The 25100-nt window shown below is 42.9% G+C and overlaps 1 protein-coding gene across 17 annotated transcripts in view; it reads right to left on the minus strand.

The window, feature by feature from the left end:
• GPR50 (G protein-coupled receptor 50) overlaps positions 1 to 25100 on the minus strand; it is a 280991-nt gene that overhangs the window by 117764 nt on the left and 138127 nt on the right. For 12 of the 17 annotated variants that reach the window (XR_005584875.1, XR_005584874.1, XR_005584868.1 and 9 more), the window contains 3 exons: positions 13236 to 13605; positions 10953 to 11346; positions 8818 to 9110 (listed from right to left, as the gene is read on the minus strand). The gene's annotated coding sequence lies outside the window, so the exon portion shown is untranslated. Of the gene's footprint in view, positions 1 to 8686; positions 9111 to 10952; positions 11347 to 13235; positions 13606 to 25100 lie in introns of those variants that run through there. The other 5 variants (XR_005584894.1, XR_005584885.1, XR_005584872.1 and 2 more) reach the window with 4 other exon arrangements.

A 25100-nucleotide genomic window follows, 5' to 3' on the forward strand; every position in this document is an offset into this window, starting at 1 on the left:
GTACCGACTTCAGCTAAAAACCAATCTGAGACAGTTCACTCTTGTTTCTAGTCTTAATCCAGATCTGATTTACAACCCTCTTTCTGCACATGGCCATTCCTCCTTATCTCTTCCTCCTCCTTTCCACAGATCAACAGCTTTTTCTTTGCACCTGGGTTCACCTCAGCCCTAATTTTTGAGTTAACACTGGTATGTGGGGTGGAAGGACCAGGTTGGCCCTTTTTAAAGACAGATTCTCTTTGTCTTATTTAAAACCATCTGGAGTCACCCCCTATCCGTCAGAACCTCCTTTCTAGAAACTTGCCCTTACTTCATTAGTCAATCTTTGAACCAGACATCCTCCCGACTTCATTCCTTCTGGCCACATAACTCACCTTCCAGGCCTTCCTTTTCAGCACATATTTCTTGAATCAAATTTAAGCTAATTTTGATTCTCTAATTTCCCATTTATTCTGACAAAATAGACCCCTTCCATCCCACGCTGCTAGATCGCTTGGTAAACTGGGCATAAGCACACAATATGCATTTTAATATGGCTACATGTCAATGTATAGAACTAGAAACAAAGAGTGTAGGCCATACTTCCAGGATGGGGGATTCCCTCCTGGGAAACAGTGTGCAGCTGTCAATCTCTCTCTCCAGATTACTACACAGGTTCTCTTGTCTCAAGTCCCCCCCAGTTCCCCTCCTATTAAAAAGCTTATCCAGTATGGAGCATCCATAACAGAAAGACAGTGTGTTCATTTCCTCTGGGCCCCATTCTATCACACTTTCCCCTTACTTTGTGAGCAGATCCACTGATTTCAATGGAACTACTTGCAGAGTAAGTTACTTACTACTCAGCATCAGCAAGGGTGGCAGAAATGCTTTGAGCATGGCAGAAAAGTTCCTAACTGTCAGAGTGGTTAAACACTGGAATAAATTGCCTAGAGAGGTTGTGGAATCTCCATCTTTGGAGATATTTAAGAGAAGGTTAGATAAATGTCTATCAGGGATGGTCTAGACAGTATTTGGCCCTGCCATGAGGGCAGGGGACTGGACTCGATGACCTCTCGAGGTCCCTTCCAGTCCTAGAATCTATGATTTATTGGGTGATAAATGCTAGCTCATCACTGAAAGAGAAAGTCTAGCATGTAATGCTCCGTGAAATCCACTGATCTACATTCAGATAACCCCAGCAAAACAAACCCAGCAGGTTCAGTTCATCCCACCTGCTTGGTTCCTTTGCAGGTTTCAGAGTCATGCAACAATACATGCGAGTCTCAATGTCAATTCCAGGGAAACCACTGAGTTTAGCAGAAACAAATATGGTGACTTTGGCTACCTGCTGTGCTCCTTGGGCTGCCATTACTCCTTGTGTCCTACAGAAACAAAAATAGCCTTCCTGAGTTGACTATGGATGAGTAAAGGCAGAAACTTTGCCTTGTTTGAGCTTCTGTCTTACATGACATTTTTACTGATTGAATTGTCTCACCCTTCTTCCATAGCTTTTATGTCCTGTAGATATGTCCTTTGTTCCACAAAGACATTATTCTAGTCCTTACAGAACAACAGCTGGATCTAAGAGCATTTTTAGCTGATTCCAGCATATGGATCATGTAAGATCATACTGAAAATGTACTTATAACTCAGTCATGCTGCTTTAGCCAGACCCTGCCATGTATATCATTAAGCCCAAACTCTGATTATCCACTGGGAAACAAACATTCAAACCAATCCTCATGGAAAATATTACTAAATTGACAATTATCAAGTGGCATTTTAACACTGTTGATGGGTTCTGCATCAATTTCTATAATAAATCATTATAAAGGCAATTTCACCAGGGTTCTTTTTCTTTTTTTTTTTTTTTTTTTTGAGTATTTTCTCCTCCTCCTCACTTTTCAATGCAATGCTGAAATTTAGCAGTGAACATTTAAAGAGTCATAAATGCAAATATATTATTATTTCCTACAGCAACCAGACTTCATTTTTTATTCTTTATATTGCAGTAGTGCCTAGAGGGCCCATCCCAAATTGGGACACCCCGGTGCTAGGCATGAGGAAAGACTATGGAGGAACTTACGCCCAGATCTCAAGAATTAGGCACCTATATACTTTGAGGATTTGGGCCCTACGGTTTACCTAGACCAGCTAATTCATGTGAAAACTACAAACTGCTGTGCCTTCACCAGGTGTCACCCCATGGTAGCTAAACTGAGTTAAGAACACAACCTTGCCCCTCAGGAAGACAAGGTCCCTGAGGCTTGTTTGTGGAACAAATGCACTGTTGGCTGAGAGACACTTTCCCGCCTGCCAAAACTTGGAGTGTGAACACGGAGCAGCACTGCCTGCCACAATGAAGACAACACTGAAGAGGAAGGAAGCAGAACTTGCACACTAAGTTAACGCTTTACTTTTATTTTAAATTTTCTCACTGGAATCCCCAGTCACGGTTAAGCGAGCAGCAGCCACTGAGCACATTATCTGAGGTTCTCACATTGTTGGACGCCAACCAAGCTACAGCTGCCAAAGTGATCATTTGTCCAAATAGCTGGGGCCAGCTGGCCTCTGTAACACTAAATGCCAGATGGGACCTAGTGTGTCTAGTGACCCTAGCTAGCAACAACAGCGCTGCCTGCAAGCTGCAGCTGACTCATTTGGCTTAGGAAAGAAGTGAAAATGGCCGAGTGTAAGAAGAGGGGGATGGGAGTTTTTGGGCCCGGCAGGGAAGCTCTATCCCCACGTATACTAGGGTGACCAGATGTCCCAGTTTTATAGGGACAGTCCCAATTTTTGGGTCTCTCTCTTATATAGGCTCCTATTACTCCCCTCCCCCGTCCCGATTTTTCACACTTGCTGTCTGGTCACCCTAGCCCAGACCACTGTCAAGTGAATTCGGACCCCTGCAGACCCACAGCCTGTATGGTACAGATGGAATTACAGGCAGCTACTCTGCCATCACAACCAGCCCAGTCTAGCTTTGACCTCCCAACCCTGCAGGTCTTAGTGGGGAACCGCCTTCAGTTCTGCTGTCATTTACACTGGTGAATGTGGGGAGCAACTCCACTGAAATCAGCTCCCAGAGTTAGACGAAAGCTACCGACTAAACAACTGTTACACCTGAGTTTGGCTTTAATTATTTTAAAAGGAGTAGTGTTGACGTGACACTTGTTAACACAATAATGCCGCCTCACTCAGTGGTTCTCAACCTTTCTGGGATGAAGGCCCTTTTGTAAACCTTGACGGCCTGTCTCAACCCAGAGCTACCCCCACTCCGCCCCCATCCCACACAGGGGTCCATGGGCTAGGGCCTCAGAGCTAAGATTCCAGCCACTACGGTCAGACGTGAATAACTAGAGAACCCCCCCAACAACAACAACTGGGGAATGGGGCAGTGAGCAAAGACACCACCCAAAAACACAAACTCCCTGCCACAGCCCTTGGTGGGGAGAGGGTAAGGGGTGGAGGGATTTAGAGGCCTGGAGGGGAAGTGGGGGTTGTAGTGAGGAAGGATATAAGGCCACCAGCGTGTGCAGGAGGCATGACGAGCTGATAGTGCTCTAAAAACACACACAGCCTCCACACACAGCCCGTTGGAGGCAGAGGGTAAAGAGATGGGGGGGAGAAGATGATGGAAGAGTGAAGGAAGATCTGAGGGCCTGGGGGCCAGGATGGGTGGTCTGACAGAGGGGAAGTCACCCATCTATGAAAGAGAGGTAGATTGGGAGGCCCAGGCTGGGGGGCAGGTCATCCTCCAGTCATCATGATGAAAGGCCAGCTAGGCTAAACCTGGGCAGCACTGTGACCCTACGCACCCCCAGAGTAGGGAGCTGAGCCCACCCAGCCCCGAGACCCTGTAATGCATTCTGGCAATCCAATTGTGGGTCATGATCCATGGGTTGATAACTTCTATTTCCTTTTTATGTCACAATCTAACTTCCTTATTATGTCACGTTGCGATTATTGTGGAGACCAGGATCTGGGGCCTTTCTGTTCTCATTTTATGCGGTCATTAACCAGTTAAGCTCAGATCATGAAAGGTATTTAGGCACTTAAAAACTCTAATGGCCATCAATGGCAGTTAGGTTCCTAAATACCTTTGAGGATCTGGGCCTTAATGCCATAGCCCATGAGAAAGAAGCCTGAAGCTTTAACACCATCATGGGGTGATACACAGGACCAGTCAACCACCACACGACCACCTCTTTACACAGGTTTAGACGATGCCTCCTTGTAACCTTTGTATTTCACTTTTCTGAGGGCTTGGCTACACTTACAAATTTGCAGCGCTGCAGCAGGGTGTGAAAACACACCCCCTCCAGCGCTGCAAATTGCGTCGCTGCAAAGCGCCAGTGTGGTCAAAGACCCAGCGCTGGGAGCGCGGCTCCCAGCGCTGTACGTTATTCCCCACACGGAGGTGGAGTACGGACAGCGCTGGGAGAGCTTTCTCCCAGCGCTGGCGCTTTGACTACACTTAGCGCTTCAAAGCGCTGCCGCGGCAGCGCTTTGAAGTGTAAGTGTAGCCAAAGCCTGAGATGGTAAACTCTTTGGGGGCAGGTACCATTCCTCCCTTTGTTTTTGTACAGCTCCTAGCACAACGGGGCTCAATCTTAGGGGCACTCTTGTAATAAAAAGATCAAACTCGCACTGAGAAAGGATTCAGAGTAGCAGCCGTGTTAGTCTGTATCCGCAAAAAGAACAGGAGTACTTGTGGCACCTTAGAGACTAAGAAAGGAGTGATCTGTATATTTAAGTCAAGAATGCAGCTATCCAGAAAAGTATTCCTAAAAGTTTTAGCACATGACCATCTATCAACAGTGAACTAGATTACAGAGAAACTTCTAGGGATGCTGAACTCCTGAAGCTTGCTCAGTCTGGTCGCATTTTAAGCAGAACAAGATACTTCACAGCAGAGCTCTTTTTATAAATAGATCCCCCCAAACTGCTTCATATGGATGGTGTTGACAACCTAGAAAAAAAGAATTCAGTAAATATAATTGGAGATGAATTTAAGGGAGTGCAGTTGTATAACGTCAGCGGTGCTTGTGAAAGTAAACGGAACTACAGAAGAGATCACCTCGAAACCCAGAACTGCTGGAAGTAGTCTAAATGCTTTAAAATTCTCCTGTCCTTCCCATCTAGCTTGACGTGTGGTACTGATGCCAGACTCCAGGCTTGCCTACACTAAAGAGATGGTCATTCTGAGAACTGCTTGTCCCTTAGATGAGGGGTTCTCAACCTTTTTCTTTCTGCAGTCCCCGCAACATGTTATAAAAACTACACGGCCCATCTGTGCCACAACAACTGTTTCCTACATATAAAAGCCAGGGCCGGCGTTAGGGGGTAGCAAGCAGGACAATTGCCCAGGGCCGCACGCCACAGGGTGCCCCACAAAGTTAAGTTACTCAGGCTTCTGCTTCAGCCCCAGGTGGCAGGCTCAGGGCCCCGGGCTTTCTGCCCTGGGCCCCAGCGAGTCTAACACTGGTCCTGCTTGGCAGACCCCCTGGAACCTGCTTGCGGCCCCCCCAGGGGGCCCCAGACCTCTGGTTGAGAACCACCTCCATAGATCTACTGTAGAACATCTCATCTCCACAGATGGAACAGCTTCTAATGGTTTACATGCAGAGCAAATGCTGTCTGGGTTAGACTTACTGTCATCAGGACTTAAATACCATTCCAGTCTGAACTACATTAATGCCAGTGTGACTGGAGGTCACTGGCCTATTAGCACAAATGGCTCAAAGATTCCTCCTATTACAGTCCCACAATGCCTAGCAGCCATTTGAAATCTCCCAAAATCCACTGCTTCTGGGGCCCATGCGATAGGTGCCCAGACACCATTGCCACTGAGGGCCAAATTCTCAGCTGGGTGTAAACTGGCACCAATGGAATGTTTGCATCACCTGAGCGTCTAGCTCTGAAACAGTTTAAAAGGGCCCTGTTACGGTTACAGAACAGCCGTGCCAGTTCAGAACAAGACTCAGCAATGGCTAATGTGGAAAAGCCTGAAAGGTTTGTGCTTACACCAATTCTATCCTGCCACTTCCATCAGAAACAGTTCCATTCTTAGATTAGACATGGCAACAACAACAAAAAAAGTACAATTTCTTGGTGAAATCAGAAAAAAATCAAATAGGCTTCCATCCATCTCTTCTACAATACTACTAATGCATTTGGAGCGTAATGATGTCAGTTCCTATGGAATCCCATTCCTAGGGACATTGAATATCATTGTTGTACTTTCTTTTTTCGTTAAACTTTACACTATGTTGCAAAATGTCAGGAAGACTTATAAAAATTATTTGTAAAACAGTGTGTGGGCAACCTACACAGCCTGACAGGAGTAGAGAGGACCGTTTAAAACCATTTTCTGATAGGCTTTGAGTTGCATGAATACACAATTACTGGGTAGTTTAGCAGGTGTGCTGAAACCTCTCTTTTCCTAGTAATTTCATGATGGGATGCTAAATGCAAGCAAAACAAGATAATTACGAGCCCAACACTGAAAACCGTGCAACCCTGCAATTCTTTTCAGTGAAGGATGCTTGCAATTCTCTATTTGTTTAATAAAACCAGTGGTCTTTAGACAGAGCAAGTGATTCACAGTAGCTTGTAACTTTTATGTGAACAGAAACTGTGATATGAGAGAAAGGTTCTCAAAGAATCCTGTCATCTGTGACACAGCGGGCGTGGCAGCTGGGTATCTTCATAGCGTGACTTGTTTTATTTGCACCACTCCTTTAACAGAGGTGGTCACAAATGGCACACAAGTGGGCCCCGCTTTCAGAAATCCCAGCAATGCCTGTTCCCAAGGAAGCACCGCTGTCCCAAGAACTGACTCTAGCTAGAGAGCCGAAGAATGATTTGGAGGAAAAATTAAGACAATTAATTACCCTGTGGGTAGTTGGGCTGAGCTATGGCTAAGGGGTGTGTGATAGCAGTCTACAAATAGACGAAGAGTGTTAAGAGAGAGGAATTGGAAGGGAATATACAGAAAAGCATCATGGACTGGTCATTCAGGCAACAGTCCCAGCTCTGCCATTGGCCTTCTGTGTGAGTGTGGGCCAGTCATTTCAATACTCTATGCCTTCTTGTGTATCTAGATTGTAAGCTACTCGGAGCAGGGACAGTGTCTTACTATGGGCCTGTGCAAACCCTAGCACAATGAGACCCTGATTGTGACTGGGACCGCCAGGCATGGCAGTAATACACATCCTAATGTAATAAGAGGAATAGGATGTAATTATAATTTAACCTACAGCACATGACACGTCCTCAGAGGGGATACAGTCACCGGCGGAGCTATGTTCAGAGAACCACCAGTACAGCCATGGCAACAGAAATCCACCCAAACTGAGAAGGGCAGGAGCAAGTTAAGGAGAAATTGCAACTTGGCAGATAAACAGAAGTGAACAGCAGAAACACCACGGAAATAAACACACCAGCTACAATGGAAACAGGTGCATCCCCGACAGAAGGAAAATAAGGATAAGATACCCTGCATCAGGGTAATGCAGGCACAGAGGAAGAATCAATAAAGGTAAACAGACTCGTTACAGTAGGCTCAGAACAACTGACAAACAAACAAAACAAAACCAGATCGGCTTCTATCAGGAAACTCATCAGCCCCATAAAATCCCCAGCCAGGCTATGTATCGCAATAGAAATTTCCCTAGGAAGCACATAGGCAGGAGTGTTCTCTGGTGGTTATTGAATGTCTCAGTGTTCCCATTTATATAGGGGGCATTATAACACCTGACCTATTTTGGAGGGTATTCTGAACATGAATTAATTCCTGGAGAGGTGCTCCAGAAGGATAAAGTGTTATTTTTATTGTGATATTCATGAGAACTAACTCTATGGCACGGCACATGTCAACAGTAGTAGTGGGAGTTGTCTGGGGAGTGTCTTATCATCCTTGGAAGCACAACACATTCTTGTTAAACTATACTCTGCACATGCCCCTTGGAATCTGGGGTATTATAATGAAGCTGATGTAGAAACAAAAATAAATGCCAGATTAAAAAAAAATCCTGCAATAAAGTGAATTTCAAGTTTTAGTTCCTAGTCCGGGCAGGTGCTGCATCCATGCTTCCTACGTGGTGCTGAGTACTTTCAATTTGTATCAACCTCAAAGGGAGTCAAGCTAGCAGGAGGAAATCCACACTTGGTAGGACCAACCATGGAAGCAAATGGAGTTTTGAAAATTGGTGATTTCAAGGGACGCATCAGTGTACCTATATTTAGGCCTAGGACTGGCAGATTGGAACTACACTCTGTTGTCTGAATAACAGCCCATCTCCGTTGCCTAGGGGGGATTAGCCGTTACCAAAACTTGAATATGTCATATAATAATGGCATGTTTCCTGAGGTTTTGTAGGGAGCTTTTATAAAATGCCCTGCTGATGAGCCGTTCTGCTCTGAAAACGGCTATACAAAGATGGAAGGGAATGAGGTGGCCTGGGTATTAGAGTCTGACCTGCAAGATCTTTATCTTGCACATGGGAAGGAAAGAACTCAGACTGACTGTTAGATCCCAGGCTGAGTCTGCAGGGCAGGTAGTTGAGGGTGAGGGGAAAAATTATTTTTATACTTGTAAATTGAGTATCTTTGACATGGATTATGCCAAGAAACAGTAAACAGAGTGTCATTAGTATGCCATTTATAGTCGTGTTTCAGAGAAGAAATACACTTTTACACCTTCACAACTATTCTTATTCCTACTTCATTCCAACTCTCAGCCTACTTTAAGAGACAAGAAGATACATTACAAACAAAGTGGCTGGAGCAGTAAAATATTAGGGCCTCACAGTAGCTACTGTACATAATCCTCACCATTCTTCATTGAAGGAGGAACCTCAGGCAGAGTTAGCTGGTGAGCTAGAGTGCCTATTTCATACAAAAATGGACATCTGGGGCTTTACTGAGTCAGTCACCATAAGTACAGCTGAAGTCTTCTTATTGGCAATTCCTAGTGAGGTACCGCTGCAAATTCAAAGGATTGATGGCAACCAGCACTCTGTCATTCTAAGTGATGAGAGAAGCAATTGCTACTGATCTCTGGAGGATAGAAAGGAAGAAGCCAGTCAACATCCATCGTCTGCTTTTCCTTCAGAGACAAGCAGCATCTGACAAAAAAGAGAAACTCATTGATATCCTTATCTCTAGGACAGACAGAGAAGGCACAGTGTGAAGATTCCTGCTATTACATAACAAGTGGTTAGAGGTCTCTTCTGATAAGAGGTGTAAATTAAAGGAATTAATAACACTTCTGTTTCCCCACTAGAGTCCCTGCTTGACATTGTTGAGCTCCAGTGTTAAAGAATAAAATATGACCAATGTTCTACAGAAGAGGCATTGGAGATTCTTAACCTCTGCAGCTCTACTGTAGGGTGAATGAGGCTCATGTCACTAGAGGACAAGCAGGGCTGTGCTGTTGAAGACTTTAAGTGGCAGAGCACTGAAGGCAGCAGGTGATAATGGTGACAGAACAGTCACCATTTAAGCCTTTATAGCTGCCTTGGCAAGTAGTTCATAGTCTCACAGCATTCCCCAGACATCCCCAATATGAATAACTTGTTGTGAAGTACAAGGACTGTGGCAGTAATGTTATGGACTTGCAAAGGAAAAGCAGTAAAAATGTTCATGGAAACCACTGGACTGAGGATCCCATTAGCCTATCCTGAAACAACACATAATGCTGTGGTCTGAAGTCAGCTGGCTATCACAGGCCCCCAGACTTCAGGGTCAGGTTCAGACCTGCGTGTTCTGATCTAGGGTTTGGTTTGAATCTGGGCGCAGGTGCTGTTTCCAGCCTGCTCTCAAACAGTCCATGCACCGTGTCAAGCAAACACGCTCCTCTCTGGGATCTGGCTTTACTTGTCACGCCATAAGCAATGATACAAAAAAAGTTCAGCTTGGATCTTTTCCCCAAGCTTGGCTGCTCCCAAGGATCAGGACCGTTCAGTCCATACTCTAGATCCTCTCTAGAGAGTCACTGCTACCTCTTATCTCCAAGTAGGTTGGTAAGTCATCTACCTCTGTGAGTCAATAGAACCCATTTAGCTTTCCCTAGCACAATCAACAACTGCTAATGTAACCCCCACACCTCTTGGGTGTGGTGCTCGGTCCCCTCTAGTGGCACCAAGACCACTAGAGATTAATGAGTCTGCTATAGCTTTAGCTAACAGCCATGTGGCTTTTAGCTCATGCAGTAGAAGCTCATGCACTAAGCCCCAGAGGTTCCAGGTTCAATCCTGCCTATCCACAACTGGGGTCTGTCTGCCAGGGTTTGGGTATTTCAGGTTCATTTTGACTCTTTACTGAAGAACAAAATGCAGCACCTGCCAAAAGGTGGGGACTGAACTAGAATAGTGGTTGGCACTACAAAATGCCTGAGAAAACGTTCCAGGACCCAAATCCCATCCACAAAGGGTTGTGGATTTTAGGTCGCAGGATATTTTTCATCCATTTTGTAGAGTATGGACCAAAAAAGTCTAAGAGTCAATGGTGTAAGTACATACCCCACTCTTCTTTTTCTCAGTCCGTGTGGTGAGAGGGGAGCATTTGCAAAACACGATTACTTCCAAAAAATGGCACAATGTGATGCGCTTTACTGGAAGCCAGTCATAGAATATTGTTCCCATTAATCATAACAGAGTTCTGTTTCCCAGGTTATAGAGGAGACTGAGTCACGCTCTGTCCTCTTACCTGGTGTTTTATGACATGCTATTACTGTGAATATTGACTACCAGGCCATGAATCATGTTTGTGCCCACCACACACTCAGCCGCACTGCTGCCAAAGGGAATGGAATTGGAGGAAAGTGACTGGGGCAGTGATTATAAATCCCTCTGACTGGCAAATACATTCAGCCTCTGTTCTCTGGGCATGGCATGCTCCAAAATGAGAGCCAGAAAGGCTCTCGCGAATAAATGTAATATCCTTCCCCTGAGAAAAATAGTCCTTACCTCCTCCACAATCACCCGAATGAGTATTTACTGAATATCTAGGACAAATTGCCAGTATTGAGTTTTTGTTTTGTTTTGTTATTAGCCTTCTGCCGATGTTACAGATTTAGCCCCCAACCCTGCAACTGACTTCAATTCAGGATGACTTCAGTGCGGCTGGATTATGCACATGGAACTCCTTGTGGATGAGGTCTTTCGGTCACAAGAAATCCATTTCAAAAGGAAGAGTTTGTCATCTTCTGAACAGTTCAATGGAGTATGCCGGACTGCTGACAGCAAGACTGAAGGCACCCTCCAGCCACTGTGGAATGATAAATCCTATTGTTGGCATGGATTGCAACATGGATTGCTTGCTCATAGATTAGTGCAATGGCACGGATCCTCTATTGAGTGACTGTAAAGAGGACAAATGGGGTGGAGTTAAAGAAGGGACTTTATTGGCTCAAACACTTGTGATATTTACCCATCAGTCACTGAGGGGGGAAATAAAAGCATGAGCTTAATTCCAAGAATAAATATGGAAACAGAGAGCTCTGAAGCTTACCAAAATTAAAGAGGGGATTCTAAATATGCATACACGAAAGTGTGAGTTTCTCACCATCTGCCTTTCTCAGTACTCCCAGACTCCTAGGAATATGAATATATCGTCTCTGAGGTTTTAATTACAGGAGTGTGTTTTCATTTTAACAGGCGGGATTCCAAAGCATAACTCCCTTGAGCATTATCTAGTAATAATGGGAGTAAGTCTCGGGGCTTCGGAGGAGGGTAGAAAAAATGTGCCATGGGGACCAGACCCATTGTGGATGGAGGGGGCCTTTGGGGATTCTTCACATTTGCTTTTTTAATTTACCACCCAAGGTTTTGTACTATGGTGTCCCTCCTCATGGTGGAGGAAGTCAGAAGCAACTCCCTGACCATCCTATCAATACTGACATGAAATAGTAACTGAGAGCTTACACTCTGACACTGCCTTCAGCCTAACAACCTCAAAATGCTTTACCAACATCCAAGTGCAACAACACCCCTTTATGAACAATCACTATACCAATTGTGCAGGTGGGGAAACTGAAGTACAGAGAAGTTAAGTGATTTGCCCAAAGTCAAACTTAGAAAATCTGTAGGGACATCGAGTCTAGAACCCAGATCTTTTACATCCATTCCTGTGCTTTAACCTCTAAGTAGTACTTTTTCTCTTCAGTTAGCTACACCACACTCCTGCGCCCATCTACAAAGGGTAGTTCTAGATCACCTGTAGATACTCCAACCCATGCGCCCAAAGTTGCCATTTCAGCACTCTCCAACTCTTCTGACCAAAGAACTGAGGTCACGGTTCCAGTTTTGGTCCCACACATGACAGGGGCGTCAGGTCCCGTGTAATTAACAAGTACATTAGCACATCACAACAGGGAATGGCATGACGTGGGAGACCAGTACGTGGGTCCAGTGCCAAAGGGCAGTGCTACGAGCTGAATGTAAAGAGCAGCACAAAGGAAGCCATTTGCAGCACACAACACCAAGTTTTACTGGGTCTTCAAAACCCAGGGGCTATGCTATGTATTCTTGAGTTCCATCTACTGGCACCTTAGCTATTGACATATCTACAGTCACCTTATTTCTAGAGCACTCCTGTAACAGGCAGTTAGATGCCCAAACACCTATTGACACTCGCACAATTGCTTGGCAGAGAGCCAAGTACCCGACTGAGGGCGTGTCTACATGGTGTGAGTTCTAAAACACACTAATATGTGCTACATTAATTTGTCTGCATAATTAAAGTGTGCCAGTGAACCCCGAGTGGGCAACAGCCAATCTTGACCTAACTTTAGCTGCAGAAGGCAGGGGTGGCTAACATGAAGATTCCTGCCACCACCCAGACACACACACACACACACTTGTGATGTATGATGAGTTAGTTAGATCTGGGTATTTACCAACCCCTGATTTTGTTAAACCTCCCAGAAATCCTCAGGCCCCCTTTACAACTAGGGAGTGATCTTAGTGAACAGTCATCCATAGCAGTTAACCTAATACAAGACCAACACCTGGGAAAAAGCAACAATACTACATTGTCCTATGGCTCAATACTGAAAGGTGCTAAGCACTCTGGGCCTGATCCAGCAAAGCCCGTAAGCACATTATGGGACTGCTCATGTGCTTAAAGTTAAACGTGCTTAAGTGCTTTGCAGCATTGGAGTCAGAATGCTCAGCACCTTTTGAGATGGCGCCTCAAATCATTCCACTGGCTGTAATTTTTGTCTGCGTATATTTTTTTTTTTTACATACCGCCATTACAATTTTCACTTTTGTTTTCTCTCTCAGTTATCCTCCTTTCATGGACCAACAAACAATGAAGTAAATTCAGCTGGATTTTCATCAAGGCTCATGGGCATATGGAGCCAGGTCTCTGCTTCTGCTGAAACCATTCCACTGAAACTCTGCATATTGACATGATCTTGTCAATGGGAATCTGCAACATTCAAGTGATGCCATGGGCTCCCTCTGGTGGCTAATAGAACAGATCTTCCTTTCAACCCAAGGCTCTTGGAAACTGGCTTAACAGGGACATTTGTGAATCTGTTGCTGAGGTCACATTGTCGAAGCATGATCTATTTTTCTCCCAGCTTGATACCGGTATCTCAGCACTTCCTTTTTTCTAAACACATAATAAAAATAAAACAAAAGTTTAAGCAATGAGAACACAAACTTCCAAAGCAGCCATTCTGTTAATTTCTGTTTATTATATCTGACACCCAGGATGGTACTTTTGCTATGGATGCTTTGCAAACAAAGGCACAAAACCAGCCCTATTAGAAATGGATGCCATCATCTATGTAGTGTTGCCAACTGAAAAGAATAATCTTCCTGAGCAACTTCAAAAGGCTTGAATTCAGCCACCAGGCAGTGGTTGAGTTAGATTTCCCTCTAAATAAGAGATTTTTTTCTTTTAAAACATCACCACAACACTGCAAATTTACTAAGTGGTTAAAGTCCATGCAAGTGGAATCCATTCAATATGTGACTATATAACTCGGAGTAGAAAACTTTAAAGGATAAGTTGCAATTTGGCCATTGTTTAGATGATAAGATAAAAATAATAAAGGAAAACAATCAAATAGGGCTAGCGCAGCACCTGGTATAAATGGACAGCCCGGCATCAATAGCTCTATGCTGATTTGCACCAGCTGAGGATATGGCACATCAATTTATGAGAGCAGCCTCTTATTGAAGTGGAGATTTGGGATAATCCATCCATACCTTATGGACTTGTATTGCATGAAAACTTAAAGGAGGAAGATTAGCTGGAAAACCTAAAGACAAGAGATTGGGACAGCTAGGAAAAAAGGAAAAAAAATGGAGAATGAGACAGAGCAAGAAGGAGAAAGAGAAGGAGGGGAAATTCATTGACCCATGAAATGTGGTCTGACAAAGATACTAAACAGATGCATCTGAATGCCAGTCAGATGACAGGCACCGCTGGAAATGCAACTCACATGCCTCAATATCACATGTGTTTTGGTCCTGCCCACTGGATAATTATTGCCACTCTAGTCAACCTTCTGCAGCAAACACTAAACTAATCTTTCTGATACATGGAGATATATACCTATCTCATAGAGCTGGAAGGGACCCTGAAAGGTCATCAAGTCCAGCCCCCTCTGTCTTCACTAGCAGGACCAAGTACTGATTTTGCCCCGGAGCCCTAAGTGACCCCCTCAAGGACTGAGCTCATAACCCTGGGTATAGCAGGCCAATGCTCAAACCTCTGAGCTATCCCTCCTACTCCTTCTGATACACCCAGGTTCTTTCACCTTTCTGAGGATGACACTATAATAGCCTATCTTTTAAAGAGTCGCATCTCCTAAAGGCTGCTATAAGTTTGAGATTCCTTCTGGAGATGGGCCTGAAACAGAACCCTCAATCTGAATATCTCATCCTCTGGAATTTGCAAGGTGTTTGAAGTCCAAATCCTAGTGGTGGTAATCCCACTCTCTACTTGGGTGACGTATAGAAAACACCTGAAAAACCTGGAACACCAGCACCAGCCCTTTCTTCAGAAGATCCTCAATATAAAGTGGGAGAATCGTCGTGCATTTTAATGTCAGTGTCCTCACAGAGAATACCTGATGTACGCTTACCAAAACAACTGCTGTACACCCAGCTGACCAGAGGAGAAAGGAAACGGGAAAGCCAAAAGAAATGCTTTAAAGACACCCTCAAGATAAACATCACAAGATGTGGCATCCATACCACACACTGGGAGACAGCAGACCAGGACAGGGATAACTGGCAAAGACTTGCCAGAGAAGGAACGTTCACTTTTGAGGAAAATTACCTTGCCCTGGTCAGAGAAAAACTCCAGAAAAGAAATGAAAGACAATGGTCACGCAGCAACCGCGGCCCAACCCTGTCTTCCAACACCACCTGCAATGTCTGCCAATGAGCCTTTGGTCAAGGATTGGACTCCTCAGTCACCCATGAAAAATAAAACCTGTGAAAGATCATCCTCAACCTCGAGGGATCGCTGACGATCAGACCCAGAGTTTGCAGATGGCCTCTGCCTTTATAATAGTCCAATCAAATCCCTCTAGCCATCCACCTACTGGTCTAAAGGAGTCAGAAACCTATGTCCAGACTCTATAGGTGTATCTATATAACTCACAAATATCATTGAAGACCATATTCTGTACATGCAAAGGGGAACATTCAACCTTAACGTCATGTTTCCTGACTTCTGAGTTTCCATCAGAACATTTCAGCCCAAAAGCTGAACCCGGGAGATACTCATAACTTTCCAAGCATGTTAGTTAGTTGATCACTGCCATTGTTCTAGAGCTGAGGTTGCAGTAGGCTGTGTAAGGGATTTACTGTTCAACAGAATTCCTCTGAGTTCATTACCCAGTGGGATCCCCATTTCAGTGGCTTGACTGAGTATGTCACAGATTGAAGAGGAGTAAATTAAAGGAAGGATTCGTCATTTTCTAGAACACCTGTAATATTAAAGACTGCACGTGGATAGTAGACCAAGCGCTTTGGAATCGAAGCAACCAGACAGCATGTTAAATTGACAGCTTGACCATATCAGCAAGAACCACATGTTTTTCTTGCCAAAGCTCAAACGGTTTAAGGCCTTTTAACATCATGTGGGCTTTATCTGTGTCCTTAGAGAAGACAAAAGTGTTAGCCTAGGCCAGCGACATCATCACAGAGCATAACAACACTTCAATATTCCAAAGATGATGTTTTGATTGACATCACGTTATCAGTATCGAGCCACCTGCTGGAATACTGCAGGCAGATGTAGAGTGCATTATTAGAATTGTGGCACCACAGCACTCACACACAGTACCACACTAATTATCATCTATCAAACCCAGAATGGACAAGGAAGAATTATCACAGCCAGGTTATGATACAAGAACACAAAGATGTCTAGTAGCTAACAAACACTCGTATTTAAAAATGATCTTTTCTGAGGCTCAGTGAACCGGCTGGGGTTGATTAGCCAGGAGGAAGACAAGCTGATTAAAAAAAAGCCTTGGCAAGCTAAACACCTCTGGGAAGAATAGTTAATCAGGAGAAGGGAAAGGATCGAGCAAAAATGTAAAAACACATTGTTTGATATCATATGGGATTCTTAGGACCATAACACAAAGATTTTGCACAGAAAAAAGTGGGAGAGAGAACCAAGAGAAATATTTTAATTAAACATTAATAAAAATATCAGTGAGAACAATTTGGTTTTAAATTTAAAAAAACATTCCTCTACAATTTTGGAAGCCCTAACACAACAGTATTGTGCCAGGAGCACATAAGAATCAGAAAGTAAAACGGACTATGATCAAAACGTGAAAAAGGCCAGCCTAGTTTTGCTGTCCAGTCTCAGTGAAATGAAGAGCATGTAGCATGAGGACACAAACACAAAAACGAAGAGAGGGAAGGCCCTATCTTGATTAAGCTCCCTCTACAACACATCGTCTCTGGTAACTGTGGAGGACCAGTAACTCTATAACCACTCCACAGAGAGAATTAAAATTTTTAGATGTGTAGTTTCACTTATTTCTGTTAATAATGAAATAGGTTTTGTTTTTTTTTTTGTTTTTTTTTTTTTAAATAGCTCACTTTTGGCTTGATGAGTGTTCCTAAAAATAATTGACTTTTTAGGGCCTGTCTAGACTTGGGAAATTTTCTAAACTGATTTTAAAGCCATTTCCAATTGAATTATTTAAGACAGGTTAGAGCTGTAGTATAGATTTTTGGCAGTTTAAGATGATCTGATCCATTTTTACCAAACTAGTTTCACAATCACTTTGAAGACGGTCTTGAGGCCAGTTCAGTGAAATTACATCGTGCCGTTTTAAACCACCCAAAGCAGGGTCTGCCTTATGGCTGTCCATACTTTTTAAATGAGTTTAGCTGACCCAGTTTTAAAGCCAGTTAGAAAATTTCTCAAGTATATACAGGCTCCTAGGGAACCCATGAAGGCCAGAATTCAAATAAACAGGTGGTTTTCTGTAGCAGTGGCAGCTCAACCATGGGTTTAAATGCTTTTATGCACAGTTCCATAGACTTTACATTTTCAAAACACAGATCAATTAACATCATGTAGTTTCCAATTTGATTTTTTTTTAATGAAAGTTGAAATGAAGTTGAACCTACAAAAGGTCCTATCCATCTTTTACTGTGGGAAAGTCGGGCAAATGAAGCAGCTGATGTCATTGACTTATCAACATGGATCTATTTGTTTGGTTTTACTAAAGACTGCATGAGTGTCTACTGCTCATTTCATCAGAGCTGGCTGGAAAACAGTTTTCCTGACTTGCAAGAATTTGAAATTTCAGAAGATTTTCCCATCCCAAAAATCAGTACAAAAAGCTGAAATCTCAAATTCCCACAAACCAAAAAATAATTCAGATCAGGTCAACAGAAACACTGTTCCAATAATTCTGAAATGTTTTGTTTCAATTTTGATCTTTAATTTTTTTTCTATAATTTAAATTTCAAAGTCATTTTGTACTGAAATACAGAACTTTTGTTTCAAAAATGTCTAAATGTCCGAGTCTCAGCAAATTTCAAAAAAAGTCAAAGTGTCCCATTTTGACAATTTCAAGGGTTTGGTTTGGTTTTTCAAAAATAAAAATAAAAAAAATAGGAGGAGGAAATTTATTGAAACCGACCCTTTCCTGTGAACACTTTCAGTTTCAACAAATGAGCATTTTCTGACAAAAAAACATTTTGCCAAAAAATTCACGACCAGCTCTAGAATTAATCTCACATGTCTTAACCCTGCCTAATTACAATGTATTACAGCCATTTTACCTTTGAAGGATTCACCTGAGCTTTAGAGTTGACCATGGTATTGTGTTGGGATTGCAGAGGGTCTTCATAGATCTCTTTTGTGTTACTGATTGAGGAGTTTTGTCTGTTTTCTTTTATTAGACCTTATGGCAACGTTCCATACAGTTGATCCAAGGGCTGCATGTGTTCATTGTACAATTTGATTTATGTCTTTCCATGCACATTGTCTGTTTGGCTTGTAAATGTTCCCCAAATCCCATGCCAGCTAATTAAGAGGTTCTGGTTTTGGGCTAGCTATTTGCTTTCTTTGGCATCTGATTTTCAGTAAAAACATAATTGGCATGTCAGTCACACCCAGATCCATTTCAGCGCTCTTCAGTCTCATCCAACACAGCCAAGGCACCCTGCAGAATTCTTCCCCAAACACAACCCCCTCCAACTCAGTGATCCTAAATCCATCCTCAACTGCAACTTGGCCCCTCAGCCACTCTGAGATGAGGCCCCCAGTACATCTCTCTCTACTCTGGGCCTTCTTTATTCGGTCCGTACCATGGGCCAGATCCGGGGATTCCTCTGAGCTACGCTTAACACATCCCACAGCTTAAAGCCAAATGTATGTCCCACTTCCCAGTCATGGGGCCATCTGACAACTGGTCCACTCCCCAACACAGAGCAGCCTTTAGAGGTGCTCTATTACACACCAGAGACAATGGCTCCCAAGGCCATTCTGATAACCAGAGATCATCAGGGCACAGGAATCCCCCATGGATGCCCCTTTCCCTGGGTTGACACTCCTGCTCCATGTGATTATACAAAAATGTCTTTTAGATACGAATGCAACAACAGGGAGAAAAAAACAAAATTTAAACTTCAGATTAAAAATGGTCCATTTTTCACATAGCATAAGGAAAGCAAACATTCCATAATGTCAAATTTCCTGGCTTCCATCAAGTTTATTTAAATGTAAAGGGTGGGTCAAATAATTACAGCAACAAAACCTTAAGTAAATATTTAATCATTCTGTATTTTTTCAGGCAATGCTCCCAGACCCTGTGTTCTTTTAGCTTTTCTAACTATTAATTCCTGGTTCACAAAGTCAGGGGATAATTTTTATTTGTTTTTCTTTAGCCTCAATGGACGCAGAAGTCATTGAAATAATCAAGATAAAAGAGCTTTCCCCTAAGTAATAAAGGACAGTTTTCTTATTTGTTCCAAAAGGCGCTCATAGTAATCCTTCAAATGCTGCTGCCCATAGTTTAGAGAGAAGCCAGAAAAAGAAATCCTCACATAAAGTCATATGTCTGAGAGCGTCTAACTGACTTATGGAAGCTACATGCAATTCAGAAAGCCACAGAAATCCCAAAGGCTGTAAGAAACACTGGAAATTAAACTATAAGGAAAAAGCCAGACTGTACTTTTAACTCATCCATGAGATACCCATAGAACAAACTCATAACTAAAACACAACTTGTTATAAATAGGCCCCGATCCTGCAAGCACCTATGTACAGGTTTACATTTTACACACACAAATAGTCCCAATGAGTTAAATGAGGGTTTACTGAACTAAAGGAGACTTAAGCACTTGCTTCAATGCTTTGCTGAGTAGGGATGAGATTACTTACATGCTTAAAATTAAGCATGTTCTTAAGTGCTTTGCTGAATCTGAATCTTAAACCCCATATTCTAAGAGGGCAGAGGAACTGCTCTGGTTCTATCCTAGTGTAACTGAATACAAAAATTGATTCAAGGGGACTATTTGTGAGTTAAGTGCTAATCCACATGCACGAGGGTTACAGAATCAGGCCCTGTGTAAGAAGGTAAACTCTTATGGTGTTAGTGAGGACAAGAGGAAGTTTAATAATGGGAGCTTCTAGATCATTGCATGGGCTTTTATAATTACACCATCTCCGCTCTAGTAGATTTTAGGGGGGATTTCACGTAAAATCTGCAGGATTTTTATTGTCAGCTGTAGTGCTCTGGCCCATTACTGTAGAATATGGTAGCATTTTCAGAGTGATAATAGATATGTTTGAAATATCTGGCTAAAATAAGTTACGCAGTAACGAGGGATGAGCAAATATCTTTTGCCTAATTCTGAACACACTCGAACACCCAAAAGCTAGACTTTGATGTCACATATTACTGGGCGTATGTTCTCCTTAGGGCTGGACCAATACCTGCTACAAAGTCAATGAAAAGATTCCCACTGACTTCAATGGTCAGTGGATCTGATGCTAAAGAAGCAGAGAGAAAAATTCCATTGGGGAAAAAACATGGTGAAGCCAAAAGCTTCAGCATGAGAAACAAATAGAGAAAGACAAAGAAAAAATGGCAGAGGAGCTGGGGAGGCAGGAAAGTTCTTCTGGAAACATAGCTGCAGTGTGGGCTTTTTGTAGGGCACTCATCTGTACCAGGCTAACTTTTCAAAGGATTTGCTGTCCCTAGCACCCAGCCAGCCTTTCATTTAAAAAAGCATTATTAAAAATAGAATCCCTTTTTAATAAAACATGGGTTTGAGATAGCAAAGAAAAGGGTTCAGGAACTCAGACTAGGCTTGAAAAGCGCCAAAATAACATGAGAGAGCCGGCAAACCACACAGCACAAGAGGGTCACCTCTCTCATATAGAAATGATTTGGGTCACCTTAGTTCTACATGCACATGACACAGTCTTTCATTCCAGGATCAGGTCAGGAAGTTTGTACCAACTATCTTCAGTAGAAATAAATGGGGCCGTTTCATAGACACCTGAAACCTTTAAACAGCTCTCATTCAAAAGCTACTACTTAAATGTATAACAGACACACAAATCCACTATGGCATAAATGTATTATGGACACAGAACTGACCTCTCACCTCTGACAACCACATGTTCACCTACCCCTGGGATGTGCATATGTGTAGTATTTTGGTAAAAATTTTCAAAGGCCTTTTAAATGGGCTTTTCTTGCAGCCATGGTGACCGACACCCAGATCCTCAAAGTCATTTAGGCACCTAGCCGCCATTGAAATCAAAGGTTTGACTCACCAAAAATATGTCTGACAAACCCTGGCACCCCAATATTCATGTCATGTAATTAGGATATGTTTACTACAAAGTATGTCTTGTGAGGTATCATTCTAAAAGTCTTGATCTGCTAGACATTAATATCTTGTTGGATTGTGTGTGCTGTTGTTGTATGTGAAGTTATGAAGTTTGGCTATGTATGTGTTACTGAAACATGTTGTGAGCTTGAAAACACCCACAAGCAGCCTTTTAGGTACAACAATAAAAAGGCCAAACAAACAATGTTAATGGCTTATTGAGGAAATGCACACAAACCCAGGAACTGTGTACAATAGAAACCTCTCAGAGGTAGCACTACACAATGGGAACTGTTTGACCCAGGTCACAGCAAAGAGCTTTCCAGCAAGTGGGAAGAATATAATATTGGACTATAACCTATGGACTAAATTCTAAAAGAACTCTTTGCAACTACAAAGCTCACCATCTCTGCTATGAATCTGAACCTCAAGAATTGAACTCATGTCTATATGTATATTGATCTTTTCTTTTTTAATAAAATATAGTTTAGTTAATAAGAACTGGCTGTAAGTGTGTATTTGGGTAAGGTCTGGAATATTCATTAACCTGGGAGGGTTACCTTTGGGATTGGTACAACTTTTTTATATGATGAAATAAGATTTTCATTAATCCTCATCATATCTGACTTGGGTAACGAGGTGGAGGCCTGAGGCTGGGTTACTTTAAGGGAACTGTGTTTTGGACTTCTGAGTAACCAGTAAAGTATAACAGAAGCTGTTTAGCACTGGCTTGGTAAATCTAAGTACTGGAATATCCACCAGATCTGGGGATTGTCTGCCCCATTCTTTGCAGTTCACCCTAATTGAGTGACCTCAGCTGGCTCCCCCAGGACCCCAGTCACACCTATGATTCTATAAGTTTAGGGAGGACACACCATAACAGAGAAGCATATTCCCTGCTTTAAGTGCAAATCTCAAGTATGCACTACTATAGTGCCACTATAATATAGAAATTCTCATCCCTTAGGGGTTAGTCAATTTCTTAAAATAATTAGTTAAGGAAATTTCAGAATGATATTCTTTCACAGGCAGGAGATTTTAAAATGCTGGCAAAGTACTCTTTCCAATGCAATTTTTATAAACTTCCAACTGACGTTGCATTTTAATTTGAGCTGTCATGTCAGAGTACACCAATCAGGTTGGGTTACATGACGTCACATAACTCAATGCGCCTCGCAAAATGCAACCTGATGTTTTCACATTTCACTGTCAGAGCGTGGTGCATTGCCAGAGGGGAGGTGTACAGAAATCTGCACGGGAAGAGTGGCAGCTGACAAGACACACCAGTAACTGGGACAGCTAGTACATGTAGCAGTGGTGTGCCGTTTGGCTGGGCTGCAGCAGGCAATGCACTACACAGAGAAGGATATCTTTGGAAGCACAACGCAAGACAGTCTTGGGTGTTAAACAGAATCATACACTCAACATAGTCCAGGAGCAGCCCTGCAACAATGCCAGACTTGGTGTTGCTTATGTTTCATAAAGTTTAAGACCAGAAGGGACTATTAGAACATTTTGCCTGAGCTCCTGTATACCACCAGCCATTACAGTTCGCCCCAATACCTCTAAATTGAGCTCAATGGCTTTAGTTAGACCAAAGAATATCACTCCTCAAGAGAATGAACCATTGCATGCAACAGGCAGAGAACAGAAGAGACTGAGGTGCACCAGTGCCAGAGGCCCATGCAATGGCAGGGGATTGATTAGGTGAGATACCCAGATGATCCCGGCAAGCAATCCATGCCCCATGCTGCACAGAAAAGCAAAACATTCCAAGATCCCTGCCAATCTGACCTGGGGAAAAATTCCTTTCAGACCACAAAACTGGACCCTGAGCACATGAGCACCAGCCTAACATCTAGGAGGATTTTCTGTCCCACCTCAGAGCACTGGTCCACCAGTGTCCCGTCTCCAGCTGTGGCCAATCCCTGATTACTTCACAGGAAAAGACCCAGAATACATCTGGCCAATTTGGAATTGGGGGTAAAATTTCCTGCCTGACCCCTACAGGCAACCAGCTGAGATTTGATTATAGTCATTGCCTTAATGCAGAACTCTAAGTGTTATGAACATGCTGAAGGTACTGTAGGCAATCCTTTTTTCCCCCATGGCTTCTGGAGGAAGAGGACGAGAAGGGGGATATATAGATTCATAGATACCAAGGGACCTCTAGAACCATACAGCCTGACCGCCTATACACACAGGTCAAAGAATTTCTCTCACAAGATGGATTAAAGCATCTTTTTAGAAAAATATCTAGTCTCATTTTAAAGACTCCAAGTGATGGTGAGTCCACTCCTCCCCTGGTAAGCTGTTCCAATTCTTAATTCCTCTTGCTGCTAAAAATTGTATCTTATTCGAATTCAGCCAAACATCTAACCACATTGTCTTCTGAGAGGACAATATTTTAGGTGGAGGAGGAGATGTTAACATGCATAAGCAGCTGTTAATAAAGCTCCAAAGAAGCAAAAAAATGTTGTTTAGCTCACGCTGTGGAGAATTAGAATATACAGCTGTACTTTGATCAGCTCCGTAAAAACCAAATAACCTGAGCGCTCCTTTTCTGTATTTACATGATAGCATGACCATAAGCCCTTCAATATTCAGGGTGTCCTGGTGTCCAGTGAAGGTCTGCTGCTCCCCTCATGCACTCAATCCATTAACACTCACTCACAAATCACAAGGATTTTGTATTCCTCCTGTACCTTTCTTAAAGCATCCCTGTGGTGTCACTGGAGCAGTTAGTGCTCCCAATGAAAGCAAAGGCAGAAGTCCCATTAGCTTTAGGGGGAGCAGAACTCGGGGCTCAGGGCATATAAGACGGATGTCAAAATTAGGTGTAGATGGGGCCTTATCCTCTTGTGTGGCCAAAAGCATAATGAACGAATCTGCTCCTGGAGTGGCTTCCATCCCTGCTCTTGATTCCGGCAGACACTGGCTGCATCAAAGCCATTTTCTCTTCATTCATTCCAAAGTCAATTCTCTACAGCAATGGATTCTTTTGTTCTCTGGCCATTCACAGGGAGAAGTAGCTGAAGAGCAAAGTGTCTGGTTTTTCCTCCTTGATGGCTCAATTACACTTGCTTTCCAAAAAAAAATGCAGTTTCCAGGGTAACACATATAACGTTCATTCTTAAAAGAAAAATCCTCAGTGATTTCAGTGATTGCTAAGGTTTTCTGTAGTGTGCAGCCGGAGCCCCAGCATGACAGGATGAGGCGGATTTCAGAGATGGCATTGATGTTTCTGGGTGGACTGAAAAGCAGTTCCCCAGACTAAGAACACTGGGTTCTTAACCCTGAACTTTTGGTTTAATTCTGTAGTAGTCAGCTCTATAAGAGAGAATGCACCTGTTCTCCTTGGTATGCTGACAAGGACTGATCTGTTTGTTTTTTTCTAGTTTATTTTCCTTGGGGATTTTATTGTATGTCTCATACTGGAGTGTGATTATGAACAATTTTCAGTAAACCAACTTTTAAGAAGAGCACGTTGTAGTGCGGACAATGCTTAAGAGAAGAGAGGAGAAAGTACCGAAGACCAAGCTGGGTTTGTATTGTCCAAGGATAAAACATGATGATGCAAATTGATCGAAACAGCCGTGTGTGGAGAAGGGACAAATTGCGATGAGTAATGAAAAGCCTTCTGCATTGTAACCATGCCACTCTAGCTGGCTGTTGTAAAGAGGAAAAGGAAAGTCGATAAGAACACTATTAATCTGGAGACTAGTTAATGATGTTGGCCTTAATTAGGCTAAAGCACCATTCTAAAGT

This window comes from Mauremys reevesii, linkage group 9 (genome assembly GCF_016161935.1).
Source record: "Mauremys reevesii isolate NIE-2019 linkage group 9, ASM1616193v1, whole genome shotgun sequence".
Taxonomy (NCBI): Eukaryota; Metazoa; Chordata; order Testudines; family Geoemydidae; genus Mauremys; species Mauremys reevesii.